The sequence below is a fragment of the Cavia porcellus genome, unplaced genomic scaffold (genome assembly GCF_034190915.1).
Source record: "Cavia porcellus strain 051 isolate PalLab524CR breed Dunkin Hartley unplaced genomic scaffold, mCavPor4.1 scaffold_1, whole genome shotgun sequence".
Taxonomy (NCBI): domain Eukaryota; kingdom Metazoa; phylum Chordata; class Mammalia; order Rodentia; family Caviidae; genus Cavia; species Cavia porcellus.
In genome coordinates this window covers 37311640-37338950 of record NW_026947484.1, presented here as the reverse complement: position 1 = coordinate 37338950, position 27311 = coordinate 37311640, and the positions used below count along the sequence as shown (strand labels likewise).

Below are 27311 nucleotides of genomic sequence, written 5' to 3'. Positions count from 1 at the left end.
TATTTTCAATGTTTCTATTGCTACATATAAACACTTTGGTGTTTTATATATACATTTTAGCCAATATTTATTGTTATGTATGCACAATAATAATTTATGTATCAATTTATTTATTTTGCGAACACCTCCTGAGCATATATTTTGCACCAGCATTGATATATTTTCCTGAAATTTTCTTATTTTGAGATGTCTTTGGATGCTTCTTTAATGTATGGAATCTAGAGATAGTTATTTATTCCATATTTTGAAATGGTAATGTTATCACAACACTTGGGATAGGGAAAACTTGATCCTTCTAATATCATTGGAAAAAATAAATACATAGATTGTTTTGTCCATCTTTCATCTTAGCAAAAATAAGTCTTAAAGCCATATGTCATATAGCTACCCTGGTAAAAGTTTCAATTGACAATTCAAAACACTGAAAAAAGAAATAGAACTCTGAAAGAAATAAGTAGAAATAACAATAAAATTAGTATGAATTAATTTAAAGAACTATAAAACTAGTTTTCCACACCAGAAAAAATAAGTTACTCATTTTCTTCTCATTACATTAAACCCAGAATTCAGAAGTTTATAAAAGTTAATAACAAATACCAAAGCCCAAAGCAATTCAGATAAGTTTTGTTCTGTAACTTTACATTTTTTCTTAAATAAATTAGCACGATTGAATAACTTCAAAATTATAAATAACCTGGATTGATCCTGCTCATTAAATAATGATAAAATGAGTGTTATCTTTAGTTTCTCTATCCATGACCTAACAACCAAATACTAATTCAAAAGTTACTTAAATATATTATTCTAGTTTGTTTAACAATAGTTACTTTACATTTGTACAAGACATTGCTTAGATTTTATTCACTTAAAAAAACTTGTAGATTGATATGGAAAGAAAAGTATGGACTTAATATGAGCTTAAAAGATTCCTTTAATCTTAAGTCTTAGAGTAAAATAAAAGGATATTTGCAAGCAGAAAGCTTACAAAAGTGAAATACAATATAGAGATATTGTATATGTAGAAGTATATAAAATATAGAGATATGTATTTTTAAATACAGCATGTTTGCTATGCATATAAAAATTTGCAGTTATTCTTTATACACCTCTGTAATTATCTTGCATTCAACATACTAAAATATGTAAATTCTAATGCTGTTTCTACATCCTTTATTGGGCAATCAAGATGTGAAATGTTGGAAATTTTTTATTTGAACATCTGAGGTAGCAATCAAGAGTAGGCCAATTCTACATATTAGGAACAGCTACACATTATATTATAAAAATAAGTATTCATGTATACTGACTTCTATAAGCAACATATGAAATACATGCTACTATTTTAGAATTCACTAGTAGTAATTTAAAATAATGCAACACACATTACCTATCTAATATTACACTCTAAAATCAAAGTAGGAAATATAAAAAAGTAAACAAAATAATACAGACAAAATGTAACTCAGAAATTCCTTTAAATCTTTAACTACAAAATGTCCTTAAAGAAAATATTTAGGTAAATGGGAAATGTATTTCCATTCACCTACTTACAAATGTATAACTTTACTAAAACTGAAAATATTGAAGTCATCTCTACTCATTTTAGTGATGCAATTTTTCAAATAAATTGCACTCAGAACATTTTGCAATCATAAATGTATTGGTCCATTGACTATTCCTTGTGCTTCATTATACCTGTAATAATGTGTCAATTTCCTATAGAGTAATTTGATATGTAAATAAGAAAATTCTTAGATAAAATGAGATGTGTAAAGCTCCAGAATAAAGTAGTTGTACAATCTAGATTTAATTTACAAAAGAAATGAATGGTAAATAGGAATCACTAAAACATAATTAGAAGGTAAAATGAAATCTTGGAGAAGGGATAAAAACTGTCACAATGAAAGAAACCAAAACCAAAGGTAACCTGGACTATCAAAGTCAATTTTCCTATTGAGATTTAGATGAATGGCATAATTCCAAGTATAAGAGGGCACACTTTTTTCAAGAAAGTTTCTTTAATATAATAGTAAGAGGATACACTAGAAAACAGGTAAATAGAAATTTATGGTATGTATAATCAGTCATGTTCAGAATAGCAGAACAAGTTCCTACGGTGGAATCAACAAACACTTCTAACGCTTTAGAAAATGTAGCAATTATGCCTGAACGTATGGATTTGATTGGCTTGGGAGTCGCCCAGTTTATACTGGCTCACAATTTTCTTGTGAAAAAGCAAATTGGAGAGTAAGGCATCCAAAATCAGTCTAGTTTACAAAAAGGTTTTGGTATATACTTACATCTTAAATGCAGAAAGAAAACAGATATTTAGTACAAACAGCTTCAGAATCCCCCAGTGTATAACCCTAAAGACTTTTCATAGACATCAGATATAAAACATGGCAGTTCATAAAGTAGTATAAAAGGCAAAATAAGTTATGAAAGTCATGTATATCTAATCTACAGGATGCCACAAAAGGGTTTAAATCCACGTACAGGTAATAATGAACAAACAACCATAATAAGTAGAAGAAAAACAAAAGCCCCTTAGTGTAACAGCAATAGGATCTTCCTTAGAAAGCCCAAGAAAGCCTTGTGCTTAAATTCTTGCCCAATTGTATATGAATTGTATAATCATAGCCAAGTAAACTTAACTGCCCTGAGTCTCAATTTGCTCCTATCTTAATGGGAGATAGTCAGAACTAAGATACAAGATTACCGCATGGGTGGGGAAAAGTTTAATAAGACAGTTACAGGCGTTGAGTAGATTCCTTTAAAATCTTGAGGATGTTGATATATAAATGCTGGTTTTTATTCACTGTATAATCCAAGCTGTATTAGAATCATTTAATATTTTCTTCATGAAATATCTGCAATGAAAGCTCATGAGCTGTTCTCTAAGAAAAGCTTAGACTTGTTCAACTCCAAGTCACGTGTAGGAACATATCTAAATTTTTTTTAATAAAATTCAATCAGCCAGTTCAAAGGAAAATAGGCAGACTGATAATACTTATTCCACCCTGATGTGAATGCAGAATAAATAGATCCTTATGTTTTTGCTCTATCTGACTGAAAAGAAAAAAAAAAAAAAAAAAAAGGTCTCGCTGAACTCCATATTAGTCAAAAGTTGTGGGTTATTGGTGCTGCCTCAAAGAAAAGTGGGCCAAAACAACCAGAACTTCTTCAAAAGTAGACAAAGTTGAAGACTAACAATAGCTAATATTTGTTGAGCACAAAAAGGAAGAGAATTTTGGAATAGAAATGTATCAGAAACTGGCCCTAACTAGTTTAGGATGTGGATATGTTCAGTGAGAAGCGGAAGAACTGTGATTGGAAATCTCAGGGGGCTCCATGAGAACATGGTAATACTAGTATTATGAATTAAGTCTATTTATCAAAATGTTTATACCTCCTCCCCACTACTTATTAGAAACTATCGATGACAGAACTCTAGCTCAATTTAAAAGCAAAATTATCATACACCTATGCAAAAATGGAATGATCTACTTTTGCTGAAATGCTTTTGAATCACCAAATGTCCTTGAGCTCAATCTGAATGACGACATGGCAGAGACACTTTAGAGGGAGTAAAAGATTGAATGGATTTCAGGAAGACTTAAAGATTCATAAGTTTGGGTCCATCAAGGATTTAAAAAATGCTGAGTTTGAAAATCTTTAGGTAAATCATGCATTGTCAGTAATTCGCAGGTCTTACAACTTGTGGACTCTGAAAGCCAGACAACTTCCTTGTTTTGCATCTTTCGTCTGAAATCTCAAGATACTTTTCTATGTGACACCTGACTTGGATGATCCTTAGTATCCTTTAGGTTGTATGATTCCAAGCATAGATTTTAAACCATCTCATCTTTCCTCTCTTTTCCTTGCATTGTCTACCTAATAATTAGAGGGTAATGATGATGATGGCGATGATGATGATGAGGGTGGAAGTGATGATGATGATGATGATGATGATGATGATGATGATGATGATGATAGTTACTTACTTAATGAACTACATTAAGAAATCTCCTGGCAACCCTATAGTGCAATAATGGCATCAGCCTCATTTCATAGATGTGGGCAGTGGGACTCAGAGAATTTAAAAGAATTTTTCAGAATACACTGGGCTGAGGCACAGGTGTGTGGAAACCCAAATGTCATTATCTTATCCCTGTACAATACCAAACTATACAAAATACAGCAATGATTTCACAATTTCCTCTTTTTCTCCCACTACAAAGCATAAAACTTCAATACAAAATTAAAAATGCATTCAACAAGTCTATCTCAAACTTAAGTAGCTTTCATATTACTACAAACATGAGTGTTCTGAGGTTCAGGACCCGACATTTAGTAATCTGTTAAAGTATCAAACAATTGATCAATCAATACATAGCAAATATGTTAAATGCTTGTTATAACCAACTGAAAATTTTCAGTTTAAATCTCTGTGGAATGTAATATGAAAAATTAAGTTTTGTGAATATTAGGGATATCAAGATATATATCCATGGAGAAAGCATATGTACCATTTAATGTAGTGTTTAACACTGTATTTTAAGATTACTGTCAGGGGCCAGGGATTTAACTCAGTGGTGTAACCACCTGCCCAGCAAGTGCAAGATCCTGAGATTGATCCCAGGTATATAAAAAAAAAAATGCTCTCAAATGCCTAAAGACTAACAAACATGAATAGATACAAAAAAAATACAAATCATTGAACAATCTGCAAAATCTTCACAGTGTTTGGAAAAATAACTAAAAGGGTCTAACTTGTAAAAAGTAGTACAGTCCTCACTTTCAAAGTAATTAAGAAAAAGGAAAAAGTTAGCTTCTGTGATGGTAGAGTTGATAACTTTCCACTAGTAAATCACTTTCATGCAAATATCCCATAACATTAGAGAGGATATTGCTGAGATCCATGAAACATCACAATACGGCAGGTGAGACTGCAGATGTTGTTTGAGGAGCACGTGCTTATCATTGTTTTCTTTATTTTGAGAAGTGGAACCAGGAGAGTAAGTGGTGTGCACTTCAGAGCTCTTTAGCACTTTCTCAGAAGGCAGAATGAAATGGATTAAGATACACCCCACTGCCTTGCCTTCTCTCCTGTGCCAATACTATACAACTTCTGATCAAGCACATACTGAATTAATTTGTTTTCTTTCAATCTTTTCCCAAGAATTTAGAAACTGTTCCCTAAGTTTGCTAGAAACATACTTTAGTCATTTACTTTACTTCTTTTCTTGAGCCTTTTTTGTTATAAAATCTGAAATAGATTTAATTTTTCTACTGGTATTTTGCAATCAATCTTCACAAGGGTTGATAACATTAATTCTAAAATGTTTTACTGGGAATTGAATTTAAAATCAACATATATTTTTCTCACAGAGAAAATGCAAAATGAATAATGTGAACAGAAGATGCAGTAGATTTCTCTTATAAAAAGATGGAGTTTCTAGGAAGATTCAGTTTGGTCAACTGACATTTTTCTCCTAATAGAATCACATAACTTAACAAATAGCAATTATGAAAGCCAATTTCTCAGAAGTATTAGAAATGTAGTTCGTATTTTTTAAAAAAAAAAAGGATGTATATAAATAATATGTTTTACTTGATATTATAAAAATTCATTTGTATAACTATGTATTTTCATTTAAATTGGTTGCTTGTTAACTGCCCTCAAAATTACTGTTGAATTACAATATAGTTCAGTGAAAAACAGTCTGTCTGAACAGTATCTATCAGAACACTATGATTTAAAAAGCCTAAAAGTAGCACTACCAACCTTGGAATTAAATTATTCTGTCTCTTTTTGCACTTACATTGTACTGAGGGTTTCATAATATCATACAATTTATGGTGATAGAGTATAATAAAAATGGTTCACCTCTAACCAGAACAGCTTCCAAAATTATAAATGTCATCCTTCTTAGTTTCATTATGCACAAGCCATGTAATGGACAAAAGATACTGCCTTGGGTTCCCAATAGTCCTCAGTGATTGAAGGAAGCCACAGGAATAAAAATGTGAGCTTTAGAAATAGAGTAAGCAGACTCATTTTCAAAGGTCATGGAATAAGATAGAGTTATACAAATGTGTGTCACAGGAATGATTTAGCAAAATTACCAATTAGTCATGTGTCCTAGGTAATCACACTCATATCAATAAAGACTGTATATTATCTTCAATCTTCAATGAAACTTAAAATTTAGAATTCATCATGCCATACAAAAGAACCACCAAAACCTATACAACAACTGGTTTCCTTTTCAGGAAGTGGAAAATGAAACTTGCAGGAATAAGATAGTATGTTACTCCTGAGCCCTGTAGAAAGTTTCAAGTAGCTTTCTTCCTCTAACCTAAATTTTGCCATGAATAATTACTAGCACTATTGTTTATCTTAAATTCACTTTTAAATAACAGCAGGTGTTATGCAGTAGCTTCATACAGAAGCAGGAACATTGTTAGATAATGTATCTCATCACAACCACATAACCTAGCCATAATATCAGCAGAAAGCAGTTCCTAATTTCACCAATAAGAAAACTCAGCAAAACTATCAAGGCAAAAGTGCTTCACACAGCAAGAGGAAGCAAAACCCCTGCTTAAATGGACAAAGGGAAATGATGCCTGTTCCTGACAAGATGAGAGGTTGATGTAACATATGATGGTCATTTAGCTGCTAATGTCATAGCCTGACAAGGCTTTCCTCCTAGAAATTCACTTAATGACACAGGAAACAAACACAATTGAAGAGAGGAAAAGGGTGTGGCAAGTTGCCCCCAGATGACTATCTTTCTTTCTATCCCTCTTGAGAAAAAGGGAAAAATATTACCTCTAGCTCATATCAAAGATATGGCTCCTGAACCTCTCCCAAGAACTAGCGCAGAACTCTCACGTTTCAAAACTAAAAAGAGTCTGTATGTGCATATGGCATTATATATTTTGAGGAAGCAAGGAGGTTTGTGGAACACAGAATACTACTATTGCTCAAGGTCATTGTCTCTTAAAAAGAGAAAGTGAAAAAAATAACTGAAAGAAATTGTCTAGGGAATGAGAATCAAGTGATAACCTATATGCTCATAACTGTTTCCAAGAGCGTCCTGATGTTCCCACTGTTCTTCTGTGAATAGTATGAAAAAGGGAGTCTGCAAGAAGAGAGGTTTAGATGGACAATGTCCTGTAAATACCTAACAGCTCTAACCCATCAGTGACCCAGGCCAGCTCTGCCTGTGGTTTTTACCTCACAAGGAAAGTAGATTCAGACCTCCAAACCTGACTCTACTCTCCCATAACTCCAGAGAAGGCAGAAGGAAAGGTCTTGGGAACTTTTATTTACTGATTTATTTATTAGACTGATTGATTTGGCTTAGACATCTGACTTCACTCCAGTCCATAGCAATGGAGCATTTTTGGCATTAATAATACCATAAACTGGGCTTCTAAACACTCAATAACAGATTTGATGCTTGTATATCATGTACAGGTACAAATTCCCTATCATGAACATAATCACAATCTATACCTAAAATGTACTGACAACTAATTTTTAAAAAGACAAGTATTAATTGGCAAAAGATTGAATCCATCCTGAAAAAGGTAAAAGAAAGCAAAATGAGGAGAGATGGGGAAAACACCTATTTCCAAGTACCTGTCTGCTCCACCAGCATTTAGTTTTGTGTTTTGTTTGTTTTTGTGACTGTCTAGATAGATGTATCTTATTGGTTAACTAATATGATGATATTAATTTTGTGGCAATAAAGCTGTGGGTAAATTTAAGGAACAAAGACATGTCCTTGTCAAATGTTTAACACACAAAATTGCCATCTAGGATTTCTGATAGGAGAATTACCATTAAAGTCACTAAAAGAATAAAAGAAAAGCACGGAGAAGGAACAGAAGAAAAAGAAAACTCCACTTAATTCCTACCAAACCCTTGGGTATTATTAGCTGATTTGGGTTATCTACACTTATTTTAATGCAGGCCGTGCTATTTTTTCCCCCCTCAGTCCTCAGTGAATGGAGTGTGGACCTGCTTTGCTATTAAAGCCAAGTTTCCTTTCCATCCTTCCGCAGAGTTCCAAGTTACGTGCCCAGCCTGTCTCAGGAGTGGCCCGCTCCTCGTTAGTGTCTGGTGAATGGCGCGGATCACTTAGTTGATTTTACAGTAGTGTTCCAACTAAAGGCCGAAGAAGGGTGCAACACGACCTCATCAAATCCAGAGAAGCAAGAGGGAAGAGGAGAAAGAAAACATGGAAATCCAGAAACCCTACGCGGGGCTCCCGTTTTTTATCCTGATAAAGCATGCAATCTTTGAACAGCAAGGAGTATTTGGAGCCGGCATTCTTTCGTTGCACGTACTTCAGTATTTATATAAGGAGGAAGGGAGTGAGCGGGGAAGGCGGGGATGGGGGGAGAGGCTTTGCAGCGTAAGCTTTCGGACAACACCGCCCTGCCCGCCTCTCCCCACCTCCCTGCTCCTATCCAGGCGGCCTCCTTGGCCAAGACTCGCCGCTGTCTGCTGGGGAGCACGCTGAGCTCTCCCGCCCCGCCCCAAGAAAGTGCTAAAGCCGACCTGGCAGCTGCATTGGCAGAGCCCAGCCCCCAAAGCCCGTGGCAAACGCGGCCTTGTAGCACCACCAGCCTGCGAGGGCTGCAGCAGCAGGCGAGCCCCAGACTCCAGAGGAGGAGATGGGGACGTCAGCGCGCAGGGACAACTAGACCGGCTTTATCGGGCCAGCTCACAGTCTCCACATGCCATCATATGGATATCTATAGAAACGCAGCTAGCGGAGAAATTCAGGCAGCGCCCCTCCACTTTCTAAGCAGCGTTAGCAAACAGAAGCCCCCACCGCAGCCCGGGCACTGCCTCCTGCAGCCGGGTGCCGCGGGATCCGCCGAGTCAAAGCTGCGCTGAGCATCTAGCAGGCAGCACCCCTGGGCGGGAGACAGACGGGCACTCCCCGGCTGGAATATGCACAGTGTCTTCACTATCAAATGGAACACGGATAGGACCACTTTAGAAGTGCTTTATCTTGCTAATTCTAATGGCCTCAAGAAGGGAAGGAAATTTTCTGTAGGGGTCAGAGGAGGGAGAGAAGATGGGGAAAGGGAAGGAAAGCCTGTAAGGTGCAAGGAGAAGGGGCTTTGGAAGTTAACTAAATTTGTGGCGCCTCGTCCAGCCATGGGAATCTCCATTTTCACAGAGCGGACCCGATATGTTAATTAAGCAGTAGCAAATCCAACCTGCTGTTTGTGGATCAAAGCACTGGAAAGAATTTTCAAAATAGTCTATTAGACAGAAATAAACACATGCAGACACAGCCCCTCTTCACAACTGAGAAAATACAGCTGGCTATGGTAGTGAGTGGTTGGGGTTTTAGTCTCCTCATAGATATAAAAATGACTTCTAAGGATTTATTCTGCTACATAAAAGCAAACCCAGCAGTTAAACATCATTATCTCAACACACACCCATGACAATGAATTCCTTTCCATGCAAAGCAAGTTGCAAGAAAACTCCATTTCATATCAAAGTCCTAGGATGTGTAATTTACAACTACTGAAAGAATCTGGCAGGCTTGTGCACAACAAGGAAAGGGAGGGGGAAAAAAACCAGCACTAGAGGTAGAGAAGGGTCAAAAAAAGATCTTTGGCTGAAATGATGTGTGGAAATCAAACATCAGCTCCTACCCCACAATCTGGGGAGGGCTGGATACCAAATGGTTCGTGGCAACCACAGCCTGGAGGAAACAGGAAATTTTAATCTCTGCTATCTTCAGACAGGTGCAGCCAGCCCAGCCCTGGAAAAATATCCTTAGGGTGGAGCATCGCCGTGGCCCCTTAGCTTTCACTGCTAGATTAAGTGCTCAGGTAGAGATTTATATTCCATCTCCTAGAAATGGCATTAGCACATCATAGAGCAGGCGCCCTTGGATACCCAGCCCTTCCTAATGATTTTCAAAACATTAATAAGTAAAGTAGCCTGCAATGCAGATAAGACACTAGAAACAAGACCAGAAGAAAACTGGGTGAGGCAAGTAGTCGTTTGCTGGTTACCTGGTGCCTCTAGGGGGAAAGACGGTCGTAGGAGGACTTTCTGCCCGCAGGTACAATCCCGGCAAGGTGGCTCCAGGTGGCTCTCACTGTCCTACGCGGGTCTCGCTCGTCACTTTGCTGCCCTTTGCCATAGCTCAGCACCCGCATCCTAGGGAGTCAGAGGTGGCTCCTGCCACTGCCGCCGTTGCCCTCAGGTCGCTCTGGGTGGGGGATCCGTACTGATCGCCCCATGAAACCCGCGGCTCTGTGCCCGGGGAGCGGGCAGAGGCAGGGCGATCAGACATGCACACACACACACACACACACACACACACACACACACACACCACTCACACTAGCACTTAGATCCGGGCGCGCGCACTCACACTTACACACTCACACCCAACCCAGCACAGGGAGGGAGAAGCGAAGAGGGAACCGGTCCTTCTCCAAATCAGCTTCAAAGCCCACCAGATCTCAGGCAGCCAAGAGAGCGTTCTGGTTTACGAATAGCCCTTTGATCACGTTTCCTTCGAGTTCTCCTCCAACCCAAATCCTTGTAATTCAAGAGCTGGTGACATTTTCACGGGGAGGAGGGAGTCGCGAAAGGGCTGTGAAAGAGTCGGGGATTTTGTTAAGCAGTTTTAAAAGCAATCTTCATTACCTTGTTTGTACAATAAACCAGCTCGAAGGGCTCAACTTTTGGCTTCAAACGTTGTGGATCCAAACATGCATCTCCTTCTGACCAAGCCAGGAAAGTCTACATGCACAGCTGCAAGACGGCTGCAAGACCCTCTCTTGACCTTGTGATGTACCTGGGAGCTGGTTAATGTTGCCGCTTTTCAAGCCTCTGGGTAAAGTGATCCATGCGCCTGGGTTCACAGCCCAGAAGCCGCTCCAAATCCGGCCAGGAAAAGGGGTCTGGGCATCCTCGGCGCTCTGGGAGAAGCGGAGCACGGAGGGGCATCGCCGAGTTAACACATTTGCTTCTGGGCAGTTGGATAAAAGACAGTCAAATGCATCAGATAGGCGCGCGCGCACACACGCGCGCACAAACACACACGCACACACGCAGCTAGCTGGGAAGCGGCTCACACAGCGAACACTACAGAGATGTCAAATAACTTGGAAAGATAGAAAACATCCAGAATCTTGCCAGAAAATGGAAGGGCCAGCAGGAAGGTTCTGAAAGTCTTCTCGGGTCTTTCATTTCTTCCCCTCTCCGGCGTCTGTGTGTTTCCAGAAGGTTTCCTTGGTCTGCCCCACCCCCGGCCAGTTGCGCTTTTTTTTTTTTTCCTGATACAACCGACCATGCAAAATGGATTATATGGGTGGGTTGTCTCACAGCCCAGAGATCCCCAAAGTCAAAAATCCTAGGGGAGCAGCCAGCTGCGAAGCCATCCACCTCCTCCAGGGAAGCAGGAAAACCACGCGCAAACACACGCACACACGCGTGCACGCACACAGAGTCCTCGGTTCGGGGAGCTCTGCACACGCTCCCCGCCTCCCTGCGCGCCGCTGCACACAGCGCCCCGACACCCCGCCCGCGGCCGTGGCGCCGGAGCGAATCTGCAGCTCAAGCGCAGGGCTGGGAGTGGGGGTCCCTGCCGATCACGGCGTCCCGGGCAGGCCCGGAAGACCGGCTCCCCTCCTTGGCGCGTGCGGGCAGCGGCGGCCGCCGGGCCGGGAAGCCCTGCGCTCGGCGCCGCAGCATGGAGGCGGCGGCGGTGGCGGCGGGCGCGCGGCCGAGAGCCCGGCCCTCGCTGCAGTGGCGGGAGCGACCGCGCCTCTCAGCCCCGAGAGTCAAGCGACACCCAGCCGGGGCGCCGCGCCGCGCAGCCTTCGCGCCTCCGGGCGGGACGTGCAGCCGCCCGGGCTCCCACCGGCTCGCGCAGAGGCCCCGGAAGCACCGCAAATCCCCGGGCGACCAGGCGCGGGGGCGTTGCAGGCAGGGGGAGGGGAAACGAAGGAAATCCTGAAGGCTGAAAGCACAGCGAACTTCCAGGGGGCGTCCCCAGCTTCCCACGAAAAGGAATTCGCTGATCGCCCCTGGCTGGGGAGAAGGGAGTGTCACCGGATCGGGCCGCGGCTGCCGTGGCAGTGTGAAAAGTCATTAGCTATAAACCCGTCGGGCAAAGCTGAGATGGAGGGCTGGTGACTTGTAGTCACCTGCATCGGGCTTCCAGTGTCCTGTGGCTGTAGGTGGGTGGTTTGCTTATTAATAAGATGAAATGGATTCTGAAAGGAGCATTCATATATGATGGTTTGCTCAGCATCAGAAATTAAGGAGCTCTGCAAATGAACAGGGTTTAGCGTGTCAAGCCCAAAGCAAACCCAATCTACCCTCCTTCTCCTCCTAAGCCAGTCCCAGCCCCCGAGGTCCAGGCACAAGGGAAGGCTGAGAATCAGGAAAGAGGCTTGGTAGGAGAGTAAGCCAGACTGGGCCTCTCTGGGCAGTACAGGCCAGAAGCTTGCGTGGCACAGCTGAGACTCAGGCTACTACCCCCGGGATTTCTCTCCCCACCCCAGTCATGCCCCTCTAAGCCCTTAAAGTCAGTAAATGGAGAAATTCTTCCTGCTAGGACCTCTGAGTGCTGTTCCTTTTAGCTGGAGGCTTGGAACCTCTTAAGTTCCTTTAGGGCTCCCCCACGGGTAATGGCTAGCACCTCTTCCTGCTAACACCTCTCTGCTCCAATCCTGGCTGCTCAGACATCAGTCTGAATCTGAAGGGGAAGGCAGAGTCGGGCTTGCCAGGGCAAGCTGGCTAAGAAGTGGTCCTGGCCTACTTGCTAGCACATGCTGATAGCCTGGCAGGATTGGGTGCTCTTGAATTTTGTTACTAATAAAGCTCTGCCATGCTCTGCTGTTGCCCTGCGGGTGCCCAAGCGCGTGCATACTCAGACACACCACTGGCTCACCCCGAGCGCGCGCACGGACACCCACGCGTAATCAGGACCCACACAGCTGCCTCTTTCAGAGAGGAGCCCAAGAGTGGCGTGCTTTTGGTGGAAACTACTGGCATCTCCTCTTTTCTCCTCCGCTCCCTTTTCGCCTCCTCCCCGTTTCCCCTTGGGCTTCTGGTCCAATCCTGGGTTTGGAATCCAAGCAACTCTTCAGGCTGCTTTATTTCGGAGAAGCTTGGCTGGAGCGGTAGTTCACACTTCTCAGTCTCCAATCAGGTCGGCCACCAGCTCGAGGCTCCGGGGTCCAAGGATCTCCGCAGAAGCGGGTGCAGCGAGGTATCCAAGCTGAGGAGCTGGAGCATCCGACTGGGCGCAACGGGGCACTGCGCACAGGATCCCACGCAAACCCACCAAAGGTTCACCGCGGACAGACCCAGCAGCGGTCGGCACCCAAGTCCGGGAGAGTGTCCACTAAAATCAGCTGTGCTTTCCCTGTGGCTTTCTGGTCCGTCCCCGGGTGGATAACTCAGGTTTTTGAGGAGTCCAAGGCAAGACCCTGCGGCGAACCGAGGCCACATTGTTCCCGAGGCTCAGGAGACAAAGTGCTTCCATTCCCGTCTCACTTCAAACTTGGCAGCTGTGGGGACCTCACTGCAGGGCGGTGGAGTGGCACCAGTCCGGACTCCGCAGCTTCGAGCGAGCACTTCCAAGTACTTTAGGATGCGGGGGAGACTCTTTTTCTCCTCAGGATTGTCCCACTGGGCCCCCCTTTCCCGCTCGGCTGATAGGAACCGCCAGAAATCTAAGAGACACGGATTTGCACTTCCCTCTGGGACCAACAGATCTGCAGAGAGAGCGCTGGGCTGGATAACTTTGTTTGGGGTTTTGGATTTGATATGCTTTTGTTTTCGTTTTCTATACCCGATGGAGGTGAGGAGAGAGTACATTTAAACAACTGTAAGAAGTTAAGAGTTGAAAACCGGACAAAGTTCATTCATTCCCCTGGAGGGCTTTGAATTAAATCTGCTAGAGAAGGGCTGTATCAACCTTTCCTCAGCGTGGGGAGGTGTCCTGAGCAGCTCTGCGGTGTCTTTCACCAGGGAGCCCTACCACCCCTCAAAAGCACCCTGATCACTTTAGCTTCCTGTACAGAATATTCCAAAGCTCATTCCTGCCTCCGCTGCATTTCATCTCTAGAAAACAATCTTTTCTAACCTCGTACCTTTCACTTTTCAGGTACAGTGTGCGTTCTTTTTCCTCCCGCCCAAACTGGTCAGAAAACTGAAAGCTTTGGTTCTGTGATTGTTTTTAGAAAAATGTCAAACCTTGGAAGGGAAAGGCAATATACTCTCCAAAGAATGTCATGCTAGCAAAGGGTACTTTCATTTCATCCCCTGGCCTCTTGCTTTGGAGATGGGCATTAAATGGTTCTTAGGAGAAAAAAAAAAAAAAATTAGCCTGGTTATTTAATTACTTTTGGTGATTGCTCACTTTGAAGTTAGCACAATTTTAAGGGTTTAAACAGCTTCTTGTACAAAAGGGCTTAAAAAAACACATAAGCATTTAGAAAGAACTAGCTTCCAATAAAGAATTTAATTTTATCTTATTTCCTCAATACAGTATTTGTATTGACTTTCTTGATTTTTCCTCAGATTTAGTTTATATCAATTATTTTAAAAATAATTTCAACTTCCTTTCTCGCCAAGATATTTTTTCCAAGAATACTGATGACCATAAATATTGAGCTTTCGGTTTCTCAGAATGATCTAGTGCTTGAAAAGTAAAATTACTACTTTTCTAATTTTAGACAATAAATGGAAAGTGAATGTTTTATAGTGAAAACAATGACTATCAAAATTTATCCTTAATTTCTGCTGGTATTATTATTTTTTCTAGAACTTTTTCTAAGAAAGTGAGTAAAAGCATGATCTATTTTATTTAAAAATTGATGGTGATAAATATATGCCTCATGAACTTTCATATTTCTCTGGATGGAAGCCTGTGATAAGATGCTTTAATTCATTCTTTGGTTCAATGTATATTTTAAGTAGTTTACTTTAAATTGGAAGTCACTTCAGATCTCCCAGTGATAAATTAGTATTGAATTATGAGCCTTTGATTCTTTTTACAAAGATGATGTTCTCTGTTAATTCAAAACCAGAAAATGATGTGGAAAATAAAAGGACATGCATGTTTCTGAAATGAAAGGAACACTTCAAAATATAACTTAAAATAAAGCAAGAGAAGTGCAAAAGTTGAAGGTTTTCTGTACTCCTTATCTTACTTGTGCCCTACATAGTTTTGAAGCATGAAGTGTTCTGCTTCACAGCCTATTTCCAGTGGACCTGGCCGTAAAGTCCTTGAACACAGTGTATTTTGGCAACTGATCTTAACTGAAAACATGGTTCATCTGATCTGCATACCTTGTGGAACACCTGGCATATCTCCATTACACATATGCAAACAGATTTCTCACCTTCTCTAGATCAAGCCAAAATCCAAATATATTTATGAATTAATAAACTTGAAGACACAGAAGATACTTTTCCTCTTTCATTGTGAGAGTTTTTACATAACTTATGTGAATAATATTTACTATTCTTATATTTTTATTATGTGTTTCAGTCTTTCAGGGTCATGTGCTCTAAGATTTCAGGGATGACCTAAAGAATAGTAGCACTAGCTCTGAGAATGCTATAACTTAATGAGTGAAACTGATCTTCTTATGACTATGAAAAACTATTTTGAATCTCAAAGTTTGAAAGACAAATTCAAACCCAATGGTCTTTTAGAGGTCATTCCTCAGGATGGAATTTCTTGAGGGTTCAAGGAAAGAAGATCATTTACAAGATAAACACTGTTAGAGTGAAAAGACAATTCTTAAAAGAATATTGCAAATAGAAGTAAATAATTTTATCTCTTATGACCCTTTATTTTATTTTATTTTTTCTGTTTACATTCTAGACTCGAATATCCAAATTTATCTGGCAAACCTACTTAAGTTACCAGAGAGTCTCAAAGTACATTATTTTGCCTAGGAATATCTAATCTTGAGAAGAGAAACACCATGTGATTTAGTCTTCTCATCAAAATTCACATTTTGTTTAAAAAGATGGATCTAAGTAAGCTTATCAGACTAATTTGAATTAAATTAAGAGTGATTAGCACTCTACCTACCTTAAAAATATGAGACTAACTTCATACCGCAAAAGTAAATTCATCACTATGTATGGGAAGCAGGACTGTTTCTCTCTTAATTTTGCACATAAAATTGAACATTAAATACGGTAATTTTTCTAGGGTCTTTTTAAAAATTTCATAATATTGATAAAAAATTTTCAATCTATTTTAATCTTTGAGAAAATTATTTTTAATTATATATCTGTGTATCAATACAATTTCAGGGCAATTTCTACATGATCTTGAAGTTAAGCCACTCTTGAGATAATTATCTTAAAAACAAGTCAGAATTATTGTTACTATGGCTCTATATCCGAGTGTATTAAACGCACCATCTAATGTTAGGTAAAAGTAATGAGTTATTTGAAAGCTTTCCCTTAGCATCATTTTATTAAAAAACTAGTAATGAAATACATTACATAGTTTTTGCTTTTTAATTTTATTTTGTACAGATTCATTTTTGTATTCTTAATCTATCTCCTCTATTGGCCCTTAAATTTCAGGTAGGGGACCAAAATGGGCAGTAATGTAACAGTCTCATATGTTTGGGGTTTTTCACAAGCCTTCATATTTACAACTAAAAGTTAATTTCAAGTTATTTGATTAAAATACATTTTCATTAAAATATTTGATAAATTTTCTTAATATGAAGGCAAATAATTTCTTTCTGAACATTTTTTAGGTAAATTGATTGCTAAGGCGTGATTGGATAATTTGTTTCCCTATCATCATTATTTTTTGTTGGTTTGGTCATGGCTTCTATAGAGAGAACGTTTTAACTCACATTTTACATAAGAATTCTTCCTGGTTTTCTTTTAAGGAACTGAAGTGGTTTAGCTAACTTGTCGTTAAAAACTCTTTTGGATTTACAACTCATTTCTTATTGGCCATGACTTTTTCTTTTTTTTTTTTTTAATGAAGGGGAATCCTTTCTATGACTGTTTTCCACCAATTTTTTTTTCTGTACACAGTGACCTTTCTTTTTCCGAGTGGGGATTCGCTGACACCTTGTTTTGGCTGCTGTTGTACACTAGGCTCTCAGAAGAGAAGCTGACCATCATTCTCTTGGCATGTGGCCAGTCACAGTAGAGCTTGCCCTGGAGCCCTGCTTCATGGACCCACAAGCATCTTGGGGGTATAATCTTATCTTGCTTTTATTTCACTTATGACAATTTGTTATCAAGTTCAAGGGTCTTTCATGAGATTTCTAGAACCACATTTATTAGCCTAGTAATGGTAGGTCTTTTATTACTTGTATCTCTGGTTTGTTTTTTCTATATTCATTCAAACTGGCTTGGTACATATCCTGTGAAACATCGGGGTGGAGTCCTTTTCTGAAGTAGGAAGCATAGGGTATTTTCCAAACATGCTTGGAAACAACACACCTAGGTTTGAATAATGGTTCTGAGATTTACGGTACTACATTCCCTTTAATTGGAGCCTGAATCCTTAGATATTGTGTGTATAAATTGAAGAACACTTAGATTTGAGAGATTTTAATGACTCTGCCTATTTAAGCTAGCCAGTACAAACTCTGTTCCAAATCATGTAATAAATTATTAATGTTAACGAAAATAAGTTGCAGACAATCCAGTCTCTTGAAATAGTCTCTTTTAAATCACTAAAACATGATTCATTTATTTTTTATTTATTTATTTATACCAGGGATTGAATTCCTCACTTTACACTTACCAGGCAGGCACTTATGCCACTGAGCTACAACCCTGGTTTTAAAACATGATTTAAAAACAAGATTGAAATTCTCAGGCAGATACTTAAAGTGCTCTATAAATATTTGCATTTTCATTTGTATTAAATTTTGTATTTAATATTCTGTAATTTGTATTTAATACTCAGTAACTTTGGCGAGATACTAACGTGGAAACTTTTGAATGCCCAACTTGGTCTCCTTAGCAATACTTAGCCTCAGTGAACTTGCTATATTGGTCCTGATGCCTTAAATACTCTGCCTTGAATGACCTACTCTTAAAAGGATGTAATAACGCAGATTCTTTAAATATGACTCAGTTTGTCTTTACCTCCCAGACTAAGTACACAGGGAGTGTACCTTGACCACTACTTGGATGACTAGAACTCACTGGTTATGGAAAAAGGATGGTGTAGTTTCATTTTTAGAAAAATTAAGAAATAGTAAACAAGAGTTGGGCAATATGAAAATAATAATAAAAATGATATTACATGTATGTTTTAATTAATTTCCTTCACAATTTATAACTATCCCATCATCACTTACATTTGGGGAAAACGTAATTATTTTAAGTACTTCTCTTTTTATTGCATTACACTGCTATGTAATGGTACTTTTCCATTTTCTTTAAAGTGAATTTGTATATTGTCATCATTAATTTAAGCTATTTTTCACCAGTTATATCTTTTGTTTCTGAATGAATATGCCCAAATCTTAAACAAAATAATATTTTATTTGGTATACTTTAGCATATTGATACTATTAAAATACTAGAATATATATATATATATATATATATATATATATATATATACTTGGAAAATTGCACAAATATTTATTATGAAAACGTATTAAAGATTTTCTAATAATGGAACTTTCCTAATAATGGGATTTAGGAACTAAGGGAAATTACATGTTAATTCTTGTGAAAATTTACATGAGATTGAAGTCTTCTTCTGTGGTTTTCAAACATATGTGATTGGCATGGATTATAAACACTTTTTATAACTTCACAAATTAGCAGTAATTTTTATTGTTTTTCCAATGTGTTTAGTCTGCATTGATTATAGTTTGTTTTCACAGTTTCTCAAATTTGAAAAATTGTTACATTGTCTAGTGCAAAATTTTCAAAACAAGTTTTGTTCTCTTTTGTACTAAGTAATGTAGTAAAAATATGAAAATATTTAGAATAACTAACTCATTCATTTTCATAAACAGTATGCTTCAAAATTTGTGATTTCCTTATGTCATTTCATTCATTAAGCTTGCTATTATTCAGATTTCATTCATACTTAGAGGTATATCTAAAAAGGAAAAGGGAACACAAAGAAGAAAGGCAAATTACAAGAAATACTTTTTCAAAAGTAAATATACCATATGTTGTCTAGAAATGTCATATTTTAACTTCAAATCCCAATTCTTTCTCAAAAGTATTGTATTATATGCCATAAAGACATTTATTTATTCAGTTTTTAACTAAAGGAAGTGAAATGAATGATTTATAAGCAAGAAAAGTAGAACTATATAAAGCATGAAGACACTTTCCTTTCAGGCATACATAATTTATCTCTAAAACGTATCAGTAGTCAATTTTTTTTTCACTTTCATGAATTAATAGTTTATAATCTTAACTTTGTCGTACATATGAAAATGTTCACAATTTAAAAATAGAAATTGTACTAATTTTGAGAAAGACAGCTATTTGAGGCAGTGATCTAGAACAGGGGAGTTTCTTTCTCTGTTGACCTCATCTTGTAAACAGTGATTGGATTCTGGAGGACTACACTTATTCATTTAGAAAGCTACCAGTCAAACTATGAGATGGATTCCGTGACACCCTGAACTCATGTCTGCTTATCATGCTTTGTCTTTACTAGAATTAACTCACTTCTCTTCCCTGCTCATGCTGTTTTGTAACTCTGGATTTATCCTTGGTAAGAAAATACTCATTTATTGGTGAAACAGAGTCTTTTGCAAAACCAAGCAACCTGAATGACTGGAATTGAACAATTTCTTCTTTTTTGAATAGTTATAAAATAAGATTCTGAAAATTTTTGAGAAAGATATCTCAGTTTGAATATACGGAGATTCTTTACATGGAATTCTTTACATGGCAAAGAAAGAAGACAGTAGGGTTAAAGTGGCCTCATCTAAAAGCTTAGGTGAATGCAAAAGTCTTCTTCTTAGCCAAATTATGCAAGATATTTTGTACTCATATGTAGCAAGTATTCACTTCAAGAAGCAACTACTCTTTAAAAGCTAGTTTTGTTTTCTATAAATACATTTTTATGGTTTGTATGATGTATAGACTCAGAGTTTCCTTATTATGTTTTGCTTTGACTTACAGGGATAAAATCTCCCCAGCGGGTTCATTTACTATTTTTGGCTTTTGTGCAGCACACAAGTGCTGTGCTATGCACAGAGAAACCAGTGCTCAAATTGAAAGGCAACAGTAATGAATGTAACCCAAGGGAGTAAACCCTAGATTGGAACAAGAATGTTACATTTTGAAAAGAAAGCATCTGAGCACCCTTGCATGCTGTTGAAATCTGTCTTTAGTTTCAGCTATGAACCAGTCAGCAATCTGAGTGTCTCAGATTCTGTGTGGATCATGTTTAAGAAGTGATGACTTTTAAAAGATCTAGTGAATTCAAAGCTTTTCTTAATTTTTTTTCAAATATTATATTTATCTCAAGTCTTACATATCCCATTGCACAAGAGAATTGAGCAGACTGTGTTTTAACTATTTACTTTGTGTTTTCAAACACTTTAGTTTGTCCTGTCATTTTAATATTGAATAGATTTCTATTGTTAAATATATAAAATTTACATGAAACAGATTGCTCGATAGGTTATAACATATTTATTTTTTAAATATTTTTATTTTATTTTTTCTTAGCTAATAGCTTTATGGTGAGCATTACCTTTAGTCTCTTCCTTTAGAAAGCAGGATGAAAAGTAAAGGACAGTCTGTTCCCTTCTCTGTTCCTGGAATTAGTCCAATCACAGCCTTTTTCAGTGAGAACTGATCTTGAAACCATGTTGGAGCCAGTCTATTAAGTTCAGTTCCAACAGAACAAGTAATTTCTCTATCAAATCTGATTTTGATGTACTATATCTCTGTTTCTCAAAATTATAACCAGCAAAATTAGTTTATCCCGTGCATCCTATATGTTTTATCTTTGTTACTCTTATTACAGTGTTTTGTTACATGTTCAGCCTAAGAGGGATATTAATACCTGGAGAGATTTTTAACTCAAACTTTATAATCTCTTTTTAGAATAAGACAAGTTCTTACTTTTTATGAGTTTGTGAATTCTGGAAATTATTGTTCTGCCCTAATGTTTGCACAGTTCCTGCTTTTACTCTCCTTAGTCTTCCATACTGCAGTCAGCCAGAGGCTTTGAGAAGCAGGGAAAGGGTGGCTCGGCCTGAGGGCACTGCTTCCTTATCTCTTTTCCTTGCAGTGTGGAAATCCCCCTTAGTTATGGAAAAAGGTCTTGTTATTGTCTGTCTGTTTGTTTGATGTTATTTTTTAAGACAGAATCTTGCGATGCTGCCCAGACTGCCCTCAAATTTCAGATTCCTTTCCTCAGTGTCTCCAGTAGCTAGAATTAAAACCACTATGCCTGGCTGAAAAAAGAATTTGATTTCAAACTATTTTTTTTTTTTAAACTTGAGTAAGTAAAGGCCCATTATGGTTCCAAGCATCTTAGTTACTTTTCTCATTTGTAAGACAAAATTCCCAACACCCAAAATTAAAGGGAGGAGGGAATTTATTTAACTCACAGTTTGTAGAGATTTCTGTCCATAATCAAACAACCATTTCCAGAGCAGAGTGGCACATGGCATAGGGGCAACAGTTCATGGCAGCAAAACACAGGAAAAGTAATGAGAAAGAGTGAAACAAATCTCTTTCTGTCCTTTATATTGTACCCAGTCTATGGAGATTAGGGCAGTACCAATCCCATCAGTGAAGGAATCCATCACCCACCCTTCATCCCACCACTCTTCCTTCTAGCATTGCTCTACAAGCAAGTCACACAATCTAGATTCAGCCACCTTCAAAAAAAAAAAAAAAAAATCCTATGACCACATGAGGTTTTGGGAACATCTAGACGCAAACCATAACATCAGAAAACATAATAATCAATGTCACAATTTATGAAAACCTTTAATTTAAATAAGGCAAGATCTATAAGTTTCTTGACATTCAAGTGAATATAAATTACAGTAATTTAAAATTTTACCCTTTCTTGATGAAAGAGTGAATTAGATTATTTTGCACATAGTCTATGTGCAATCATTAGAATCTTAAAATCTAGATCTATTTTAGACTAAACAAAATGTCTTGAGCTTAGGTAGATCATAATAATTACATAAATGCTGTGTAAATAATTAAGACATCTTCATCGGTAGCAAACTCATTTTGAAATAAAGAAAGGCATTCCAAGAAACAATTGAAACATAAGGAATATGAAGTAAAACAATGTATTGCATGACTATCTGTGTGTATATGTGTTCTGAGAAAGGGAAACTAAATATCTGGTAGAAAAGGAACAGTTTACAAGGTCAGCCTGTTCAGTTAAGTCTAGAAAGATGAGTAGAAATCGGCTAGAGTAATTCAAGTTGCTGTAGGCAGAAAACATGGGATGAGCCAAATCTAAAGACACAAGAAAGGAAACCCCCAAAAGATTGTGCAGTACATATTCTTCTGGACATTTAATGTTTTGGATGCTTTGCTAAAGAATTTTCCTTTGCCTAACAGTCAGAAGTGAGCAATTAAATGATTTTATGCAAAACAATAACAAGTACATATTTCTATGTTAGGAGAATCATTCCTGCATTAATATAAAAGATGAATGAATGACTGAGAATTAATGAAAAAAGCAGCAAGGGAGAAAACATTCCTAAAGAAAATTGCAATAATTTAAATGAGAAAAGAGATGATATAGATATAAGTTGAGGTGAAGGATTACATTCAAGGGCTGATGAAAGCATCCACAAAGAGTAACATAGATTGACTCTAGCATGTCAGTGAATATATACTGAAGCAATACACGACTAATCTCCACAACCCAAGAAAAGAATGAAGAAGAGAACTGAAGATGTATTAGGAAACAGACAATTAGTATTCATCTTTTTCACTTTCAAAAGTAACACAGCAGGGAACATTTTTCAGGGTAATACATTTCTGTTGCTGTCTTCATACTGACTTTTATTTTTTGAAGCTTTTTTTCAGATCAACTTTCTCTCTACAATGATTATTGGAAAGCATGGCCTAAAGGTAATCAGGTTGCATCATTTTCCTTACTTATGTCTTACTACAAAGACCCTCATTCTCTTTATTTCCAAACTCCAATTCTCAAGTAAGTTTAAGGGATAAACAGTTCTTTTCTGGAAACATAGCCAGTTACTTCTTAGGCAAAAGACTATATCAGAATCAGACTCTATAAGAGAGATTTGAGTAAGTTTTCTGAGAAGTACAAAGGCAGAAAAGCATATATTATCTTTACTAGGACAATATACGGGTATTGAAAGAAAGCTAGTTTGGGTGAAAAGAATCACTTAAACCTTAGATGTTGTTTAAGATAGGTAGAACACTATGGTAAGGTTGTCAGGAAGCATATGGAGATACAAGTTAAGCTCAGGAGAGTGTCAGATACAGAATCAATTTGAAAATTATTGATTTCAAGAAGATCGTTTAAACTATCAGATTTCTTTAACAGACAGCTTACTGAGGAGACTGAAAGGACAGCAAAAGCAAAAGCTGTGATCTGTAACCCTTGATAAGCTTTGGCAATTTCCACTGTTGAAATGATCTAAACTTGTGGATGTTAGGCTGCTACATGAAGTCAGTGATCTCAATGTAGAACTGGAAAGAGTTATGTGCAAGCTATTTTAGCTAGCCATTAGGAGGTCTCAACCCACAACTGGTTAAAGATTTGAAAAGTGTCCTTATATAGTTTCATTATTATTCATTCGACAGCTTTGACCAATAGATTCCTTGTCAAATACTTTCAAGGAATTTTGGTGGCAGTAGTGGATGTGTGGCTGAGGGTGTGGTCAGAGGGTCAATATTTTTTTCTAAATCGAATCTTTGATTTAATAGTAAAAATAAGTGCTTTACAGGTCATTAAATCATATTAGCCCTGCACAATAAGATGTTTAAATACTGCATGATGTCTCTTATTATGTAGAAGCTAGATAAATTGACATCATAGAAGAATAGAATACTAATTACTGGAAGGAAGGATAAAAGGGGCAGTACCATTAGGAAAAGTCTCAGCAACTGGGAAAATGCTTCCCAGCGTTCCTGGAAAACTTTGGTGCTAAAAGATATTTTTATAGGTTAAAAGTGTTGCAGGTGGTATCGATGTAAAGAAGAGAGAAGAGATGTAAAGAAGCTAGATAGTGGGAATGAAAACAGTGAAATAGGAAGAGTAAGTGCTAATATTGTACAACATATAAGTGTTACTATATACAACAATTTGTTTTATATTTTATAACAAACTAGAAAAAAAGTAACCGGAAAACTCTCAACACAATGAACTGATGAATGTTTAAGGACATGAAAATGTTAACGGCCCTGACCTGACCATTATGCATTGTATACATGTACTAAATTATTACATAGTAGCCCATAAATATGTGCAATTATTATTGCATTCATTAAAAATAAGATAAACAATAAAATGTTATTTTAAAATATAGATTATATTTAGTAGGCTGTTAGCAGATATAATAAAAATGAAAAAATACCTGTAATTCTTTATTGACCTGTTTCTTATGATATAGTCTCTCAGTTCATCTATTATATGTCTTATATATTCTATATATATATGCCAGTTGCCATATATATATACTATATATATAGTAGTTGCTAGATAGGCATTTAGGCCTATCTGAACTAAATCCCCAGCCCATATATTTTATATTTGCTCTGTACTGAAAAATAGAGAAGACTTCTAGAGTATACAAACGAAGGTTTCATCAATGAAAAATACTAATTCATACCTAAGACAATTTAAAATACTAATTTTTATTAATGTAGATGCAATTTTTCAGGTATTACAAGAAAATGTCTTTTCACATGAATTGTCTTGAGTAAACAATTTTTGAAATTTTAAATTGAATTACTTGATGAATCCTTGTTAAGAAGAACTGACATCAGTTGTTTAGTATTTTAAGCTATTTTGCAAGACTGAAATGGAGAAGAAATGTTTGTTTAAGTATTGAATCAAACTAATTCTAGGTAGAATTCTAGGTAGAACTCTGAATATTATTATTATGTGATCAACATAAAACAAAACTTTAATAAGATTACAAGTAGTAACATACCTCTTCAAAGCATATAAGCAGGTAAAGGCAATTCTTACTTTCCCAGATCATGTTCAAAAAGCTTAGTTTATACGTATTATTTATTCATTCATACAAACTGAGTTTAAATATACTACTCACAGTGGTATCATCCACAGTGTTCTGTAAAGTTTCTTATTTCTCCAAAGCTCACAAAAATAATAGATACATTTGGAATTATTATATCTACACTAATGTTTTTCTTCTTAAATAGAATTCCAACAAAAAATATAATGAACTAAAGGGAATACAGACATGATTAATATTTATCAAAATAAAATTCTAGCTTGTATTCTGTAGTCTGTAAGATGGGGGAGCTGTTGCATTGCAGAAAATACTGGCCAGTTCAGTTCCTCTAAACATAGTCCTTCGATTAAACCATTTGAGGAGAAAATGATGTCTCAAGCCTTTGAAAATGAGATCATTACTGGGGTTATACTCTAACGAAATTATGTCTTTAAAATGCTTCAATTACTACCAGTGTAAAGGCTCAGTTTACCAGTAAGATATTTAATATTGGTGCCAACTAATTCTATGGCACCAAAACATATTGATTAGTATTTTATTTTTTGAACTAAATGTTATTATGAATTCCACAAGAGAGTTTGTGCATCTGAACAGCATGAAAATGTTTCTTTAAGATAAATATTCTGCTTTTGATTAGCTATGCTTCCACTGGAAACCTTAATAGTTCTGACAAATCTCTTAATCTTTTTTAAGGGTAAGTGGAAAGAATGCATTACAAACTTAACCTTCAATAAATCCAAGTGAGATAAACAAAGTAGAAGGCCTTAAAATTTTAATCCAACAGTATGAATGTTGTTGAGAGGAGAAAATTAATGTTGCAGAAATTTTTACATAATATTATCCTAAACAAGTATAAAACCTAGTTCTGAGCAGCCCATAATATTGATACGATGGAAGTCTTAGTTGTTTGAGAAAGAACTTTCAGCATTGTATACAAGAAAAGAAATGGAGAAGAAAGGCTCTTGGCAGTTCACAATTTGTTTTCTCTTGTCTTATATATTTATGAATAGAAATCTCTAGAAATATAAAGAGTGGATGTTAATGTATAGGGACTATAACTTAAGAAACTGGTATTAATTTTTTTATGTTATTGCTAATTATGAACAATCACAATGCTTTATGAGCACTGAATTTTTGTCTGCATTCAAAAAATGGGGAAAATTAACATCTTCATACTCAAGATTCTTGAAAACCCTGTGTACTAAAAAACATAGTAACAAAATATGATGGAAATCTACCACTTGGTCTCTTAGTTACAAAAAGTGCTTGATCATAATGTCTACTCGTTTGTATAATTTTTAATTTTTTTTCTTTTTTGGTACCCGGGGGCTGAACTCATGACCTTGCACTTGCCAGGCTGGTGCTTATGCCACTGAGCTAAATCCCCAGTCATATAATTTTTAAATGTTACAAATGAAGCTCTGAATAGACAGGAACAGTATCTTCTGACGGTAGGTGATTTCACTGCAGCCGTGTTTCTCTTTAATCTGTTTGAAATGTCTACTGAATCTACCAGGAATATCTACAAAATATCTGATTTCAAAAAATGTACTTAATGAAAAAATATATTTGCATTTTATAGCCAGACATAGCAAAGTTTCATGTACATGAGAATGTATGCATTCACTCCCCCAGGTTTTTCTGAAATAAAATTAACGTTTAAATGTTTCTACTTTAAAAAGTGTTCCTTAAAGTGATAATTTGACACATATATAATGAAATGATTATCACAGTCTTGTTAATTAATAATCCATCACCCAGAGTTATTTCAAGTTACATGTATTCGATTCTATTTGAAAAGGAAGCTGGGTGTGGTGATACACACCTGCAATCCCAGCACTTAGCAGGCTGAGGCAGGTGGATTGCCACAAGTTCAAGACAACTATGAGGCTCCATAGGGAATTCAAGGTCAGCCTGAAGTACATAAGGAGACCCTGTCTCAGAAAAGAAAGGAAAGAAAAAAGGAGCAAATGCTTTTTATTGTTAATCATGACCTTATGCTTCTTTATGATTCATGCAAAGAAAAATATGAAACAAATTCTAATAATAAATCATTGGAATATGCACTATGAAATATATATGTTGACTTTAGC

General features: G+C 37.2%; 1 protein-coding gene across 3 annotated transcripts in view; it reads right to left on the bottom strand.

Moving 5' to 3' along the window:
• Nucleotides 1–10838, bottom strand: part of Lrfn5 (leucine rich repeat and fibronectin type III domain containing 5) — a 276969-nt gene extending 266131 nt beyond the window's left edge. The window contains exon 1 of one of the 3 annotated variants that reach the window (XM_063246950.1): nt 10706–10838. The gene's annotated coding sequence lies outside the window, so the exon portion shown is untranslated. Of the gene's footprint in view, nt 1–10062; nt 10226–10705 lie in introns of those variants that run through there. The other 2 variants (XM_063246941.1, XM_003471911.5) reach the window with 2 other exon arrangements.
• Nucleotides 10839–27311: the final 16473 nt, after the last annotated feature.